The sequence below is a fragment of the Carcharhinus amblyrhynchos genome, chromosome 1 (assembly GCF_965287045.1).
Source record: "Carcharhinus amblyrhynchos chromosome 1, sCarAmb.v2.hapA, whole genome shotgun sequence".
NCBI lineage: Eukaryota > Metazoa > Chordata > Chondrichthyes > Carcharhiniformes > Carcharhinidae > Carcharhinus > Carcharhinus amblyrhynchos.
Genome location: NC_137324.1, coordinates 100855317 through 100872932, shown reverse-complemented (window position 1 = coordinate 100872932; position 17616 = coordinate 100855317).

Sequence of the window (17616 nt, the reverse complement as noted above, 5' to 3'; positions counted from 1 at the left end):
ACCTCAAGCACCTGCTTCTTTGTACTTGCTGCAAAATCTGGTGTCTTTGGTTTGATATGAACGCCATCAGTGGTTGTTTTAACTGGAGTGAACATTATGATTTGAGGTTGACTCAATGCTTGATTTGCAATTGTGGTGCTGTTTTCCTCAATCGGTGCTGTTAGTGTCGGGTTTTCGGGAAGGATTAGTTTGTCTCTCGGCACAGCTGGATTTGGACTCTGTTGGTTCTTCCTCAGGTGGATTTGTTCTTGTCACCAATGGTTGATCTGCATGTCTCCTCCATATGATGCTGTCCCGGGTTTGGACCGTGTAGGAAACCTGTAAAGCCTGTGCTATGATCATTTTTCACCTGCAGTATAGTATCTTGCCAGAATTCTCAATGCGCAGAATGTTACATTTTGCTCGAGCAAGGACAGAAATTCCTGCTCAAGGTCAATGGAGATTTCCAATCTCGGACTGTCGCCCACTCCAATTCCATGGCAGAATAGAGAGTTCCGGCAAATGTTTCACCTTGTTTTCCTGACCTGATCCTGTGGCTTTTCTGGATGATTTATTTCACCTCTGGTGGTATTTATAGGGTGAATGCTGTATGGTTGTTGTTTAATCATTAGCAACTTTGATTGTTGAGTATCCCTGTACATGAGGAGGACTTGACTCAAGTATTTGGTCAATGACCATAGTTCCCTGATTGCCTTTAGTATGTGCTTCATGCTTTGTGTAAAATGGTCTGCTAGTTTGTTTTTGGCAAGGTGGTACGGTGTGAATCTGATGTGTTGTATTCCATTCTCCTTCAAGAAGTTTCAAACTCATGAGGTATGTTGTCCAATATCACTCACCAATTGTTCAGGATAATTGAACCTGCTGTCACCCAGTTGAACCACATCCTGGGATTCCAAACTGGCAGAGAGCAGAATGAAGATATGGGCATTGCTGTTGTCAGCATATATACAATCAAGTATCACCAGTCAAGCTTTCAATGTAACACAGATGGGCTTTTCCGACTATCCTTACCAAATAGTCAACAGTAAGTAGTTCATGTTGAAACATCTTCTACTTTGAGCAGATAGATAATCTCTGAATGGTCTTCTCTGATGATGTTGACTTCACAATGATAATTTCTGGCCCTTTGGAATGAGCATCGACTAGAATGAGGCACATGCGTCCTTCAAATTGCCTTGTGTTATCAATGTGCATCCATTGGCAAACCTCTTCTGGTCATTCCCATGGGCGCTAAGGTGGTAATCATGGCAGGTTTTGTGCTTTTGCACAATTCAGACACATTCCCACCTTTTCCTCTATTTCAGCATCTAATCCAGGCCATCAGGAATAGCTCCTCACTATCTCCTTCATCTCGCAATACCAGAGGGCCTTTGTGTACTTGGTTCAACACATAGGTTTTCATAATAATGGTGGAATAATGATTCTCATTCTCCAGAGGAGACACCTTGCCTTTACAGATAGCCATTACTTCAGGTGGAATACAGCTTTAGCTCAGAGTTTATTCCTGAGGCCTTACCTCGTAGCAGCCGAAAGTACTGGATCATTTTGGACGCGCTTCTTCACTTGTCCTGCGGTGACAGGAGTGTTATCTGCCTGATTGAAGTAAAAAATATTTCCACATGAGCTGCTTATCAACAAACTATTTGATAAAGATAACTGGCAAAGTCCATTTGCATACCATGAAGGTTTGACTGTTATTACTTGATAGTACACATGTGTACTGAAAACAGCAATGCCCATCTCTGCACAGTGCTCTCTGCCAGAGATGGAATCCTGGCATGTAGTCCAAATATTGATATTAAGTGATGATGGTCAGTCAATAACATGAATTTCCTGCCATACAGACTGTTTGATCCCAAAGACGATTCCTAGGTCTCCTTTCTCCATCTGTGCATAATTGCCTTCATTTAATGCCGTGGATGCAAATGTTATCAGCTTCTCTTCCTTTGTAGGCATGATGTGAGAAACCAGTTCCCATTATCGTAGGGTGGGATGTCATATGCCAACTGCAGATTTGGACCAAAATGTGTCAGGACTTCTGACTTGAGCAGCACGTCCTTGGCTTCCATGAATTCCTTTTCACATTGATCCGCCCACTTTCAGTTCTGAATTTGACACAGTTGATTATGTTGTTTTAGAATAGTCAGCAGTTTGGGGACAAACCTTCTGTAGTAATTTAGGAAGCCCAAGAGTGATCGAAGGTGGTTAAAATTCTGAGGTGCGAGTGCCTCGGTGATGACCTTCAAAGACTACTGCAGTCCCTCAGCAGCAATGACATGCCCCAGATATTCAACTGAAGATTGGAAAAATTTGCATGCATCTTTTCTGACTTTTAATCCATAATCATTTCATCTTTAAAGTGTGGTGTCTAGATTGTGGTGATGTTCTTTCTTAATTTTTGCAGTAACCAGGATATCATCCAGGTGACACTGGACTTTGTTTATGCGCTTCAGATTTAGTCCGTTGTTCATTGGAACAGTGCTGGGGCTAAAGTGATGCCAGATAAGGGAATTTTTTGACAGACAAGGGAATTAAGGGTTATGGGGAGAAAGCAGGAAAGTGGAACTGATCCACTTCAGATCAGCCATGATCTTATTGAATGGCGGAGCAGGCTCGAAGGGCTAAATGGCCTACTCCTGCTCCTATTTCTTATGTTCAAATGGTAATCTTTTATATCAAAAAAAGGGTAGTAAGGGCGTGGAATGCCCTGCCTGCAGCAGTTGTGGACTCGCCAACTTTAAGGGCGTTCAAATGGTCAGTGGATAGGCATATGGATAACATTGGAATAGTTTAGGTTAGAGGGTCATTAGATTGGTTCCACTGGTCAGTGCAACATCGAGGGACGAAGGGCCTGTACTGCACTGTTATGTTCTATGTTCTATGAAATGACCTTATGTGTGTCACAACCAGCAGGAAATGTTTTGATCCAAACTGATCAACACTGGTGCCCATAAGGTTGTGTTCTCAGCCCTCTACTATACTCCTTATACACTTGTGACTGTGTGACCAAATGGCCAAATTCTCCTTCAATTCGATTTTCAAGTTTGCTGACGACACCACCGGAGTGGGTGGGATCTCAAACAATGACGAGACAGAGTACAGGAATGAGATAAAGTATCTGGTGAACTGGTGTGGCAACAATAGTCTCCCTCAATGTCAACAAAACGAAGGAGATTGTCATCGACTTCAGGAAGTGTAAAGGAGAACATACCCCTGTCTACATCAACGGGGACAAAGTGGAAAGGGTTGAGAGCTTCGAGTTGTTATGTGTCCAGGTCATGAACAACCTGCCCATGTCGACACTATAGTTCAGAAAGCCCATCAACATCTCTACTTTCTCAGAAGACTAAGGAAATTTGGCTTGTCAGTTACGATTCTCACCAACTTTTACAGATGCGTCACAGAAAGCATTCTTTCTGGCTGTATCACAGCTTGGTATAGCTCTTGCTCTGCCCAAGACCGCAAGTAACTACAAAAGGTTGTGAATTTAGCCCAATCCATCACGCAAACCAGCCTCCCGTCCATTGACTCTGTCTACACTTCCTGTTGCCTCGGCAAAGCAGCCAGCATAATTAAGGCCTGGAGATTCTCTTTTCCATCGAGAAAAGGATACAAAAGTCTGAGGTCATGCACCAACTGACTCAAGAACATCTTCTTCCCTGCTGCTGTGAGACTTTTGAATGGACCTATCTCGTATTAAATTGATCTTTCTCTACACCCTAGCTATAACTGTAACACTACATTCTGCACTCTCTCATTTCCTTCTTTATGAAAGGTATGCTTTGTATAACGTGCTAGAAACAATACTTTTCACGGTATGTTAATGCATGTGACAATAATAAATCAAAGCAAACGATCATTTGTAGATATTCTTGATTGCGGTTGATGTTTCTGAAGTATTGGCCTCCAGCCAACCCAGTGAACAGGTCATCAATCATGGGCAGGGGACAATGTTCCACATAAAGTACAGGCTTAATAGTTACTTTGAAATCATCACAAATCTGTCCAGATCTGGCTTTTTTCATTACTGATATAATCAATGTAGCTCAAATGAACAGCTTCTAGAACTCCCGTCATAACCAGTCATTCTAATTCCACCTTTACTCTAGGTCTGATTGCATAAAACACTGACCTAGCCTTTAATCATTTCACCTGACTCTCTTCTTTGATCTTCAACTTCACTGACATTTCCTTCATACTTTCTAGTTCACTGTTGAAAACAATAGCACATTTCTTTAGGGTTTTGGCCTGATTTGGGATCTATCATTAGGTTTGCTTCAGCCCAGTTTAACCTAATCTTTTCCAACAAGTTCTTCCCATGAGTGCCGGATAATTTCATTTGACTTTGTGCGAGGACAAATCTGCTGCCCGTCCATTCAGTCGTACTGTTACATCAATACGGTCCCTTAACGGAACAACTTCTTCAGTGTAAGTTTTTAACACTTTCTTCAAGAGTTGGAGAGAGATATTTCTGAACTTTTTTTTATAAGTAGTCTCTGGCACCAGTGAGACTTCTGCCCCAGTGTCCACTTCCATCTTTATCGGCTGTCCGTCGAGTAGTGGACTGACCCAGTATCAGCTTGTCGCAACAGCAAGAGCTAAAAGACTTATTAGCACTTCATTTTAAGGCTGTGAATCAAGTCTCTCATCTCATCCTTGTTGTACTACATGGACATTTTTTTCTTTGTTCTGTTTGTCAGTTTTTTTTATTGCTTTTTGCCATTTCTGCCCAAGGCTTGTTTCTTTTTCCAACATGCGTGCTCAATATGACCCTTCTACAGTTTCTGCACAGGATATATTTCCACCAACAATCTGCTGCTAAGAGTCCTGTCTTCGCACACCTCTGGCAAGTAAGTAACTGTGTTTGTTTTTGGCCGACATAGAGCCAAAGGGCCTGATTTTACCATCAAGTTGCGCCGTTTTCCAGCAAAAGACTTGGTAAAGTTAAGAGTGAAGCAAGTAGCGCGATCTGTGCCCGCCTCCCTGCCATTCCGCCTTTTCCAAAGTCCAAAATGAGTACGATGGCCATTTAGATGCATTTGCATGCATTTAAATTGACTTAATAGGCTGCACACCCTACCTTACCAGCACTTCCCCCTTTACCACCATGTTCGCCCATCCAGAATCAGTGCAAAACAGACATGCTCCACGGAAGTCCAATTTGGGCGGTCCAGTTAATGAGGAGGTAAGTGCCAAGCATCCAATGGCTCTCTGCTTGAGATTGTGGTTGGGGGGGGAGAGGGAAGGTGGGTCCCCTGCCACTCTGCCTGAGATCAGTGGGGTGATGGGCTTGTGATCAGTCTGGGTGACGGAGGGGCTGGGGGATAAGGGGAGGGGGCTCAGTAATGTTGTGGGGGGGGGCTATGTCTGTCGGGGCCACGGGGAGACATTATCTGGCCCAGGAGGGATGTGGCATGGGAGCTGCATTCTATCTTTTTCATTGGCGTTGGAGGCGCCGATCGGAGCTGCAGGATTTCGGGTGCATTAAGCCCCACCCACAGCTTTTGCAGCTTGATTTGGAACTGCTGATATTTTTTCATGCAGAGTGCATATGGGGGCGCCTGAGAACAGGTCTAGAAGTCAGAAGTGAAACACTCCCAGTTTCAAGTCCGCTCAGCACTAAGAATGAAAATGGTAAAATAGGGCATTTAGAGACATTTACAGCATGGAAACAGGCCCTTTAGCCCAACTTGTCCATGCCACCCAGTTTTTAACCACTAAGCTAGTTCCAATTGCCTGCATTTGGCCCGTATCCCTCTATACCAATCTTATCCATGTAACTGTCTAAATGCTTTTTGAAAGACAAATTTTACCCACCTTTACTACTGCCTCTAGCAGCTCATTCCAGAAAGTCACCATCCTTTGGGTCAAAAAATCATCTTGTGAACCGTTTTTTAAAAATTCAACTGCTGATCTTCTTTGGCTGCTAGCTTCATTGATACAGCAACTTCCATGGCTTTTTTAAAGTCAGGTTGCTTTCAGTTAAGAACCACTTTTGAATTGTCTCGCTCCTCAAACCACATAGCAGTCTATCCCGGATTGTATCATTTAATACACCCCCAAACTCGTCATGTTCTGCCAACCTTTTCAGTGTAGCCACAAAATGTGCAATCAATTCCCCCCTTCATGGTTGTGCTTATGAAACCTAAATCTTTCTGCAATCACTAAAGGTTTTTGTGAATACTGGCTCTGCAAAATTTCTATTATTTCTTTATATGTTTTTGTGCTTGGCTTTGCCAGCTGCACCTGACTCTGAGGAAGTTGAATCTTTAACCTTCCCTCTCCCTCCCCATTATGCTCAGGAGTATGGGGACTTGTATATCCTCTGCTATCTTGTTAGCTTGTACAAAGTAGCCAAACTGTTCCATATTTGATCTCCATCACTCTGTACTCTTGTCAAACAGTCCTTGGCACCAAAATCTCCTGCCATTTTCTCTCTATGGAATGACCTGCATGGTCACAGTGTGCCACATATTTTTAGCACTGCTTTGCATTTCCTCTTTTAAAACAAGTCACAAGCTAAGCTTCAGTTTGATTTCAGCTCTAGATTCGTTGTTGCAGAATAATTGCTCCTCACAGCTATCGAGTTCATTCCAGATGGAGCAGGTGGGCAACTTTGCTTCAAAGTTCTTTGAATTTTTGGATAATTTTATTCCTCTCTGGGTGGCTGCAAGCATTGTTCCATGCTCTGTCATCAGCTTTTATGTAGTGTTTGCAGAATTGACTTTGGAGGTTGTGAAGGTTCGATAAAGATCTTTATTCAGGAGTTAACACTACAGGCTGCAATCTGACACTGCACATATGCCCACGCTAATGGCTGATTATGTCTCTTAAAGTGTCCCTGTTCAACAGGCTGCTGCTAAGGAATCACAAAAGTTATTACAATACACAGCAGAGAGCTGTCCTCAAAATCCTACAAGAAGCAGGTTTGACATTAAACAACAAATGTGAGTTTTCAAAGTCAGTGATAAAATTCTATGGCCATAATGTGCAAGCTTCAGGAATTACAGCCAACCCACTGAAACACAAAAGTTACCAAGAGAGTTCTCTAAAAATAGTACAGAGTTACAAAGATTCCTTCAATCAAGTAGGCAAATCCCTACCAATCTTGGTGAACATCAATGAGCTGTTATAACAGTTGCTGAGGCAAGGTCAATGGTATTTCTGGAATGTTGAGTAGCAAAGTGCTTTTGACAACTCCTAATTTCACCAGAAATTCTAATGCGCTACTTTCCAGAACTGCCAACAATTGTAGCAGTGAACCTTTTGTGGACAAGATTGCCATTTCAAGTTCAAAATGACAGACAAAAAAATCAGTTTAGTACATACAAATATAGAAAATAGGAGCAGGATGAGGCCATTTGGCCTTTTGAGCCTGTTCTGTTATTTGTCATGATCCTGGCTGATCATCCAACTCAATAGCCTAATCCTGCTTTCTCCCCATAGCCTTTGGTCCCATTCCCCTATGTCTAGTCACCTCTTGAATACAGTCAATGTTCTGGCATCAAGAGCTTCCTGTGGTAATGAATTTCATTGGATCACCACTCTTTGGGAGAAGAAATGTCTCCTCACCACCATCCTAAATGGTCTACCTCAAATCCTCAGACTGTGACCCCTTGGTTTTGGATACACCCACCATTGGGAATATTCTCCCTGCACTATCTTGTCTAGTCCTGTTATAATTTTGTAAGTCTGTATGAGACCCTCCTCATTTGTCTGAATTCCAGCAAAAACAATCCTGCCCGAGTCAATCTCTCCTTGTACATCAGTCCCACCATCCTTGGAATCAGCATGATTATCCTTCACCCCAAGATCTCTTACGGACATGGAGAAGAGCAACTATTCAGAAAGAAACATTTAGGACTGGGATGAAGAGAAATGTATTCATGAGTCTGTGGAATTCACTACAACAGAAAGCAAGTGAGGCCAAAACATTGTATACTTTCAAGAAAGAATTAGATGTAGCTCTTGGGGCAAAAATTTCAAAGGATATGGGGAAAAGGTGGGATCAGGCTATTGAGTTGGATGATCAACCAAGATCATAATGAATGGTGGAGTTGGAAGTCTTCAACTCTGATGAAGGGTCACCCTGACTCAAAATGTTGGCTGTATTCTCTCTCCACGGATGCTGTCAGACCTCCTGAGACAAACTTTTGGTCAGTTTTCTTAACTTAAAGGAAATTGCAAAAATACCACCTAGAATACAACATTTTTACCTGCAACGCAGGAGACACAAAACAAAAGATTGTGTTCAAGGTTGTAAACATGTTCTGTATCTTAATGGAAACATCCTATATCCTCTTCCATTCTCTCTGGTCTTGAATCAGTGATGTGAGATATTAGCTGGCAAGTGTTGAATGTTTTTGCTTGAAATTTCTCTTTCCACTATTCTCCTTGACTGATTAAATAATTTTTAATTTGATTAAAGCCTGGATGCATTCAAGGGGAGGCTAGATAAGTACATGAGGGAGAAAAGAATAGAGGAGATGATGGAGCAGGAAGAGGATGTGGAGGAGGCGGCTTGCATGATCACTGGTATGGAGCTGCCAGGCTGAAGAGCCTGTTTTTGTGCTGTAAATTCTTTGTAATACCTTGCACAATAAGTGGAGTAGAGCCACAGGCAGTCTTCTTATAAAACCATTTTCCAAACAAGTACATCTTTCCTAGCAACGACGTGAATTGTAATTGTGCCAGATCACACATTGTTCTTTTTATTTGTGTGGAATTTCAGGGACCACCTGAGAAGCCTTTGGCATGCTGATAGTTCTGCAAATTCAAAACAGTAATGCATAAATTGCAACCAAACCCAACCACATTGCTTTTGAAGTTGTCCGGAAGTCTTTCCTTTCCACCAACAAAATAGCCAAAGCATGTGCAAAACATTTAACTCCAATGTAGCAATCTTCATACATTACTTTTGAATCTGCCATATCTGATCTGTTGATTACAGAATACAAGTAAACATAGAAACATAGGAAAAAGAAGCAGGAGTAGACCATTCAGCTCTTAAAGTCTGCTCCACCATTCGTTTTGATCATGACTGATCATCAAATTCAATATCCTCATTCTACCTTCCCTCCCGACATCCCTTGATCCCTCCATCCCCAAGAGTTATATCTAATTTTTTCTTGAAAGTAAAGGCAGGATACTGCATCTACGTTCAACAGAATGCCTTAATTCACAGATAACTTCCAGTATCTGTGACTGGCCTGTCTGTAAAAGCCTACAATATTTCACATAGTGGCAGCTTTCTGTCTTGTTAGATGATGATCTGAGCTTGTTGTTGTAAAGGTGAGTATATCCCTACAGGAGAGAGACATGGCCAGCCAGTGGTCTGGCAATGTCCCTTGGCACAGGTTGGCATTGTCAGGTTAGTCAGCTTGGTGTTATGCATCGCCTGGTCTGGCGGTCTCTGCTGCACAGGAAGATAGTGGCCTGAGAATGTTCACAATATGCAGGCCTCTCTTCGAATATATAAGTGGATATAAATCTTTCCATCCTGCCTGCGGCAACACTAACCACACCTACTCATATTACAGACTCCCACAGGAGCACTAACCACATAACCTGAGTGTGTGGAACTATATCTATGGCGACAGGAAAGATTTAACTCTGAAACTGAATTTATCAACTTCATGGGCTATTTTGTAATTTATTAGGTGCAATGTTACGATTCGCTTCTCAAATGTTTATTGACTTGTGGATTATCTTTCGTCCCATGTGCCATGCCTGGCAAGAGAATGGGAAAATGTGTGTGTGGGTACTTGACAAAGTCAACATTTAGTGCCTATCCTTGCTGCCTTGTTATTTGCTAACCACTTCAGAAGGTGAATTAAGTATTAATCATATTGGTATTTATTTATTAGCATCACAAGTGGGCTTATATTAACACTGCAATGAAGCTATTGTGAAAATCCCCAAGTTGCCACACGCCGGCACCTGTTCAGGTACACTGAGTGAGGATTTAGCGTGGCCAATGCACCTTACCAGCATGTCTTTCAGACTGTGGTAGGAAACTTCAGCACCCAGAGGAAACCCATGCAGGCATGGTGAGAATGTGCAGACTCCGCACATACAGTAACCCAAGCCTGGTATCTAACCTGGGTGTTTGGTGCTGTGAGGAGCAGTGCTAAGCACTGTGCTAACCTGTATAACTGGAGTATGTATAGGTCAGAATGGTTGATTAGGTTTCCCTTCCCAGAAAGGCATTAATTAACCTGTGTGGTTTTACAACAAACCAACAGATATGTGGTCACTTTGTTTTATTGATACTAGCTTTGATGTTTAAAAAGTAAATTCAAATTCTCAAAGTGAAAAGGTGGGATATGTGTTGACAAGCTCAGAGTTATTTGAGCAGACCTGTGGATTAGTGGTCCTCTTAACCACTACACAACCACTCTCAACACTGCTGATTTCCAAATATTCCTTTAAGTGTTATTCCTATCCACAAGAGATTTTAATTCTCTTTAAAATAAAGTAAGAAGCACTTTAACACAATGGATGGAATCCTCCTTGATCCACAGAGGCCATGTTGGAGACAGGACTGGGACCAAAATCAGAGATTAGGGTCACTGGGTTGACACCCCAATGTGTTCCTGTCCCGGAGTGATCATGCTGAGGTTGGTGAATGGCAGTAACTGCTACCCACCTGGTAGTGGAATGCAGCCACTTAAGCCGATTAGGTACTTAATAGGATGGATAGTGATTTTACCAGCATTAGATTGGGCCTTTGTTGAATGCAGAGCCTGTTAATGCCATGGGGGTAGTCTCTTGGCAGCAGGCCAGTGGACTACAGGAGCTAGAGTTTTCAGACCCCAATAATATGGGCGGAGGGATGATAGGTTAGACGTGATTCTTCTGAAGCGGTTTCCTCTCCACTTCATTCCACCAGCTTCATTCCCATCATTTAATTCTCATTTCCAAGAGCACCTCCATTTTGTGGCATCCTCGTAATCTCCTCACCGCTCATCAGCAACACCTACCTTTCCTGGTCATCCGCCCAATACTGAGGGCCCCCTGACTGACTGCAGAGGCAGAGATTAGGAGGCTTTCTGTCCTCTTGGATGATCACACCACAGGGCACTGTAGAGACCCATGCGGGGTTGGGATCCAGAAATAATCCTGCTACCTGAAAAGAATCCCTCAGCACGAGATTTGCTGTCTGAGTTAATGCACCCTATGTTTGAGCCATTAATGTTTGCAGCACAGGAGATTATTCAATCTGTCCCGTCTGTAGCAGAGCTTTACAAGAACAATCCAAAACTATGCTGCATATTCCACTGCCTCATGCTCCATTTCCACATGAGGAATTGCCAGCTAAAATTGATTTAATTTAAAGGCACGGTAAAGAAAAGCTTGGGGAAGCAGGAGGCAAGAAGTCCAAGTGACAGGGGAGCAGTTTTGCCTGGCCTTTCCCTGGGGGCTATATTTAACTTTACACCCACTCAGGGATTGGAGGGGGAAGCCACACAACAGCCTCATGCTTCAGTGAACTTGTTGTAAGCTGCGTTGGTGATGTCACATCAGCACAATTTGAAAATATAGCAAGAGGCATCAATATCTGGCGAAGGGTCATGGTAATAATATATTTAAATTCTCGTAAATCAGGTTCACTGTCGTTATGGACACAAACCTGATTATGTCGCCACAAGTGGCAGAGAAGATCAGAGATCACAATCTCACTAGAGAGATCCTGTTGGCATTCTTACACAGTAAGAAGTCTCACAATGCCAGGTTAAAGTCCAACAGGTTTATTTGGTAGCACGAGCCACTAGCTTTCAGAGCACTGCTCCTTCATCAGGTAAGTGCATCGACTCACCTGACGAAGGAGCAGCGCTCTGAAAGCTAGTGGTTCGTGCTAACAAATAAAGCTGTTGGAATTTAACCTGGTGTTGTAAGACTTCTTACCATGTTTACTCCAATCCAACACTGGCATCTCCACATCATGGCATTTTTATAGACAGTGGGAGTGGGCTCAAGATCGCCCCCTATATAACTCTCTGAATACCCACTGCATGAGGAAACTGGCCTGTGCTATCTATGACTTGCTGTCCTCAACTCCTGATCGGCAATATTTCCTGACACAGCATTTATTTGGAAAATAACACAATCAGTCTAATTGATCTGGATTTAAGAAGAAAATGGAATGTGTCCAAGTTGATAGATGATACCAAACTGGAAGATATGTGGAGATAAGAGCAAAACATTGCAAAAAGGATAGCTAGCTCAAGTAGGTGGGTGGAACAATGGCAGATATAATTTATCATTAAAAATATGGGATAATACACTTTAGATTTAAGAAAGGCAACTATATATACAGACTAAATAAGAACTATGATAAGTAGATGGACAAAGGGATTGTGTACACACTGTCATAAAATGATGGTTTACAATGTAAAATCTGATCAAAAAGGATTTCAAGACAAGAAATATAAAAAAAAGGCAAGGACTGCTGTAGCAATTATTCAGAGGGCTGGTCAGGCCTCATCTGGCTGAATTTCTCAATGCATATTCCCAGTACAGAGCATTGCTTGCCAGGAACGAATATTGGGAAATTGTGGTCATGCTAACCATGATTTTCCATTTATGACAGGATATATTAGACCTGAAGAAATTTGAGCTAAACTGGTTAAAAGGAATTGTTGGATAGCAATCAAAAGTAGGGACCCAGGCTCATTTTCCCTTTCCTAAGCTAGGGAATTTGAGGGTAATTGTAATAATTCTGTGCTGTCACATTTAAGCTAACTCGGCATATTTCTATTTCCATTTCAAGTTTTCAGCCTTTGAAGTTTTTTTTTTACAGTTTTCTGTTTGACAAAGGGAAACTATCTGTGCCATATAAGATACAAAAGAGGGTCCAATAATATGGGAGTGAGGATTTATTTGCAACAACCTCCAATATAGTTGGCTGCACACCCAGAAGTTAAAATGCATGAAAGATAAGATGATGGACAATACTTACAATGGGAGCAATTTTCTTTCTGGGACATTGTTCCTGCTTCCATTGAATGTTGGTGAGTTTGAAGGTACAGAATCCTCCATTACGCAGATTAAATCTGTTGGTGGGAGTGGAAGTTGGAGTGGCTTCCGCTGGAGAACAGGATGGCTGAGCATGTGCAATCTTACGCTGTTCAACTCATTAGTTGGGCAGTTTCAAAGATCACATCAAGTCTTGCGGTGGGGCAGGCACTGCCCACCCTGGTACAAATACTAGTATAAATAAAGTCCAGTGCCAGTCAGGGAAATCAGCAACGTTTCTGATCATGTTTAGAATATAAAAGTAGTGCTCATTTTAGCTTTGGTTCTGTTATCTTTTAGAGGCTGGTTTATAGGCCCATACGGTGTTCTGTGTGGGGCTTTTCCATATCCAGCTGAAAGATGTGATTACCATTAACAACAACATCTTGCAATCATAAAAGAGTTAATTCAACATTTTCATCAGGGCTCTCCACCCGTAACTTCACCAGAATCTCCATTTATGCACATAATCATAGAATCGTAGAACCCTATAGTGCAGAAAGAGGCCCTTCGGCCCATTGAGTCTGCACCAAACACAATTCTACCCAGGCCCTACCCCCATATCCCTATATATTTTATACATTAATCCCTCTAACCTACACATCTCAGGATACTAAAGAGCATTTTTTCAGCATGGCCAATCAACCTAACCCACACATCTTTGGACTGTGGGAGGAAACCAGAGCACCTGGAGAAAACCCATGCAGACACAAGAAGAACGTGCAAACTCCACACTGACAGTGACCTGAGCTGGGAATTGAACCCAAGTCCCTGGAGCTAACTACTGTGCTACCGTGCCGCCCCACCACTGTGCTACCATGCCACCCCATAAATAGGGAGACAGCCGAAATATTCAAACGTTTGATCAAAGATGGAGAATTAAGGAAGGTTTATGGAAGGGAGAGAGATAGAGGAGTTTAACGATGATATCCAGAGTTTGCAGCTTTTGTGGCCAAAGACGCAACTGCTAATGGCAAAGGGAGAGTGATACACACAAAGGCCAAACTCTGAAGACAGGAGTGTTTAAACTAGGCTGGGTGGTGGGTGGTCAGTGCAGTTGGGTGATATGTGGTGTTGGAGAAGATTATAGAGATAGCGAGAAGTGGTAATTTTATATCTAAGAGCGAGCTAAAAATTTGGAACTGAAGGCTACAAAAGGTGCAGAACAAGAGGATAGCCAAAAGCATACTGAAATACCTGATTACAAAGATGGCAAATGTGTATGCAAGAGTCTAGGCAGCAGATGAATTGAGGAAAGGGTGGAAGTGGCTTTTGTTACAGAAATCAACAGTCTTTGTCATCAAAACAATTTGCATTAGAAATTCAGCAAAGGGTCTAAATATGTTACTGAAAGGTGACCAACCTAGTGTAGCAAAAGGTACTAGCTGGGAAAGAGGATGGAGTCATGCTGCAAGAATAGGTGGGGGCCAATGTTGATGTGTGCAATGTTCAGCTGGAGAAAGTTGCAACTCAGGCAATACTGGAATGGACAGGAGAGCTCAGAGACAGTGAAGGGATTGAGAGAGGTAGAACTTGGTATCATCAATATAAAGATTCAATTTAATCACATGGCGATGAATAACATTACCAAGGGACCACATGCAAATGAGGAAGAGAAATAATTCACCAGTTGATTTTTGGCTGACTCCCAGAGTAAGGCTGTTGGGGTTGCAGGGATAGGGTTTGGTGGGGAGGAATGAAGAAGGCTGGGAAGAGAAGTTTTAAGTGGGCATGTTATGGCTATGTTTCAATAAATAAGAATGGGCCAATGAAATCAATCCTACTGAGCCGGGACTTGAGGAAGACCCTTTGGAGAGATTTGGATAGCCTGACTGTGACTGTGAATAACACAACAGCTTAGTTAGAGATCACTCAGTGCTGTGGAAAAGAAGGAAATCTGATTAAAGGGCTGTAAATCTATGCTGAGGAAGAGATGGGCACAGATCTGGGAGATGGCAGCCTGCTTAAGGATGTTGGAGATGAAAATGAGGTTAGTAACGGGGTAGCAGGTAGTCTGCAAGAGAGTGAAGTATTTTGGGATGGATAATGGTGATTTTCAAACTGAAGGGGAGCATTTTTGAAAAGAGGCATCCATTTACATTTTCAACTAGCAATGGAACCAGGGAGGACAATCTTCAATAATAGTTTAATGGTAAAGGGAATGAGAGGTTGGTTCTATGGAAAAGATGTGTTCAGAGAGGATATGGCAGTACAGTAGACAAGGTTGAGAGTGACAGAGAGAGAGAGAGAGAGGGAGAGTGGGGTATTCAGGCAAGTATATGTGGACCTGGTGGAAACATTGACTTGGTGGGCAAGGAGAAAGGAAACAGCAGAAGCAGCTGAATAATGCTCTCTTATGTTGGTGACAAAGAAATCCCTGAGATTCTCACTCTTGTTTTCAGATGAGTAGTTGGAAGGGACAGAGGAAAGAGACGAAGGAAAAGGTTTAGTTTGCATTCTTTCATGATATGTGAGCATCACTGGCTTGGCCAGCATTTGCTGCCCATCCCCTATTGCCCTTGAAAAGGTGGTTGAGACATGTCCTTGAACCACTGCAGTCCATATGTTGTAGCTGGACCCATGGTGCTATATTGAATGGAAATCCAGGTTCTTAATGCGGCAACATTGAAGGAATAGTTTTATAGTTTTAAGTCAGGATGGTGTTCTATCTGGACGGGAACATGTAGATGTTGGTGTTCTAATGTGTCAGCTGCCTGAATACTGTGTAATCGTAAAGGTTGCAGGTCTGGAAGGTGTTGAAGAAGGCTTGCCAAGTTGCTGCAGTGCATATTTTAAATGGTTTACACTGCTGGCACTGTGCACTGGTGGTGGGGGGAGTAACTGTTTAAGTTGGTGGACAAGGTGTTGATCAAGTGGGCTGCTTTGCCCTGGATGTTGTTGAGCATCTTGAATGTTATTGGAACTGTACTCAATCAGGCAAGTGGATATTTTTCCATCATGCTCCTGAGTGTAGGTAGTGGACAGGCTTTGGGGAGTCAGAAGGTGAGTTATTTGATGCAGAACGCCCAGCCTCTGACCTGCACTTGCAGCCACAGTATTTGAATGGTTGATCCAGTTAAAACTTTAGCCAATGGTAATCCCCATGATGTTGACAGTGGTGATTCATCGATGGTCTGAATGTTTTTATTCCTTCTTATTGGAGATGATTATTGTTTGGCACTTGAGCGTGGTGAATACTATTTGTTAATTATCAGCCCAAGCTGAAATGCTGCCCAGGACTTACTGCATATGAACATGGAATGGTTTAGTATCTGAGGAATTTTCAATGGTGCTGAACTTTGTGAAATGCTTTCACCTTCCTCCTGGCTTTGGTGAACATTCCATCCTAAGTTTGCGACGGAAGGAAAGTGATTGATGAAACAGCTGGACTTAGAACTCTATTGGAATGGTACAAGAAAAAATAAACTGACAGGATGTATTTACTCTCTGAGTTGATTCTTGGGTCGTAAGGAATTTTCATAGGACACAGTGAGACTCAATAATATAGCTTGATGTAAGCCAGTCAGAATTGACATTGGATGACAAAACCAGTTGTGTTCCAGATAAACTCACCTTTGGACTTAAAGGGATAAAGATGGGCTGATACCAAGAAGTTAACTGGAATTGGATATATCTTATTTGCAAGTTTTGCAGCGGACATGGTTACAAAATATGAGGGAGAAATGGAAGGGATAGATTAACTCAACAGCTGCAGAATTAATGGTGTATGAAGAACTGTTGGAAATCTATTCCCTAAACTAACCAAGGATGTTTTCCAGAATTCAGCTTCTTCCTGGAATTTTTGGAGGTAAACAAGTGATGATGTGTGCAAGTTACAGTATGCCAACATGAGAGTTATACCAGGAATCTCTGGAATGGATGGTACTATCGGACAACAAATTTTATGAAATTGAGCACACAAAATGGAAGCAAACTAAAGCTATCCTCAGAGCCCTCCACTAAAATCACAAAGTAACAGACACTGATCAGTGGGCAAGAGCATGCTTTTAGAATGCAAATGAGGGCTAGCACATAAGGGAAATTGGACAGGATGGCACCTACAGGAACTAAATTAAAGAACACATCCCCACCCCATCAAAATCAGCACTTCGAAACCAGTCAAACAGCCCATGGAGATACCTAAAATTAACACAGTTAAGGAAACGTCCCTGGCCCCTCAAAACTCTTGAGATCAATAACACACCTATGGTTCAAACCCCAGAAATTCCAGACCATTGATAACCAACCAGACAAAAACGATTAACACACACTTAAAACAATTTCTCCAACACTCGAAAACATCGAGACAGGATGGCTGAAGTCAAATACTGTAAATAAAGGATTAGCATTTGAAAAGCAAAGTTGAGGTATAACTGTACCCCGTTGTGGGGGAGTCTTTAGAGCACTTTTGGGACAGTCCGATTGTATGTCCTGACTGTGCTTCTCCGTTGACGTAAAGAAAATAAAGCTGTGCCGTTATTGAACTTCACCCTGAGTCCGCAGTGGTCGTTTCGCCCACTCGCGCTAACAATGGGTTATCCTGTGAGGAAAGGATGCACAGGCTAGGCTTGTATCCACTGGAGTTTAGAAGAGTAAGAG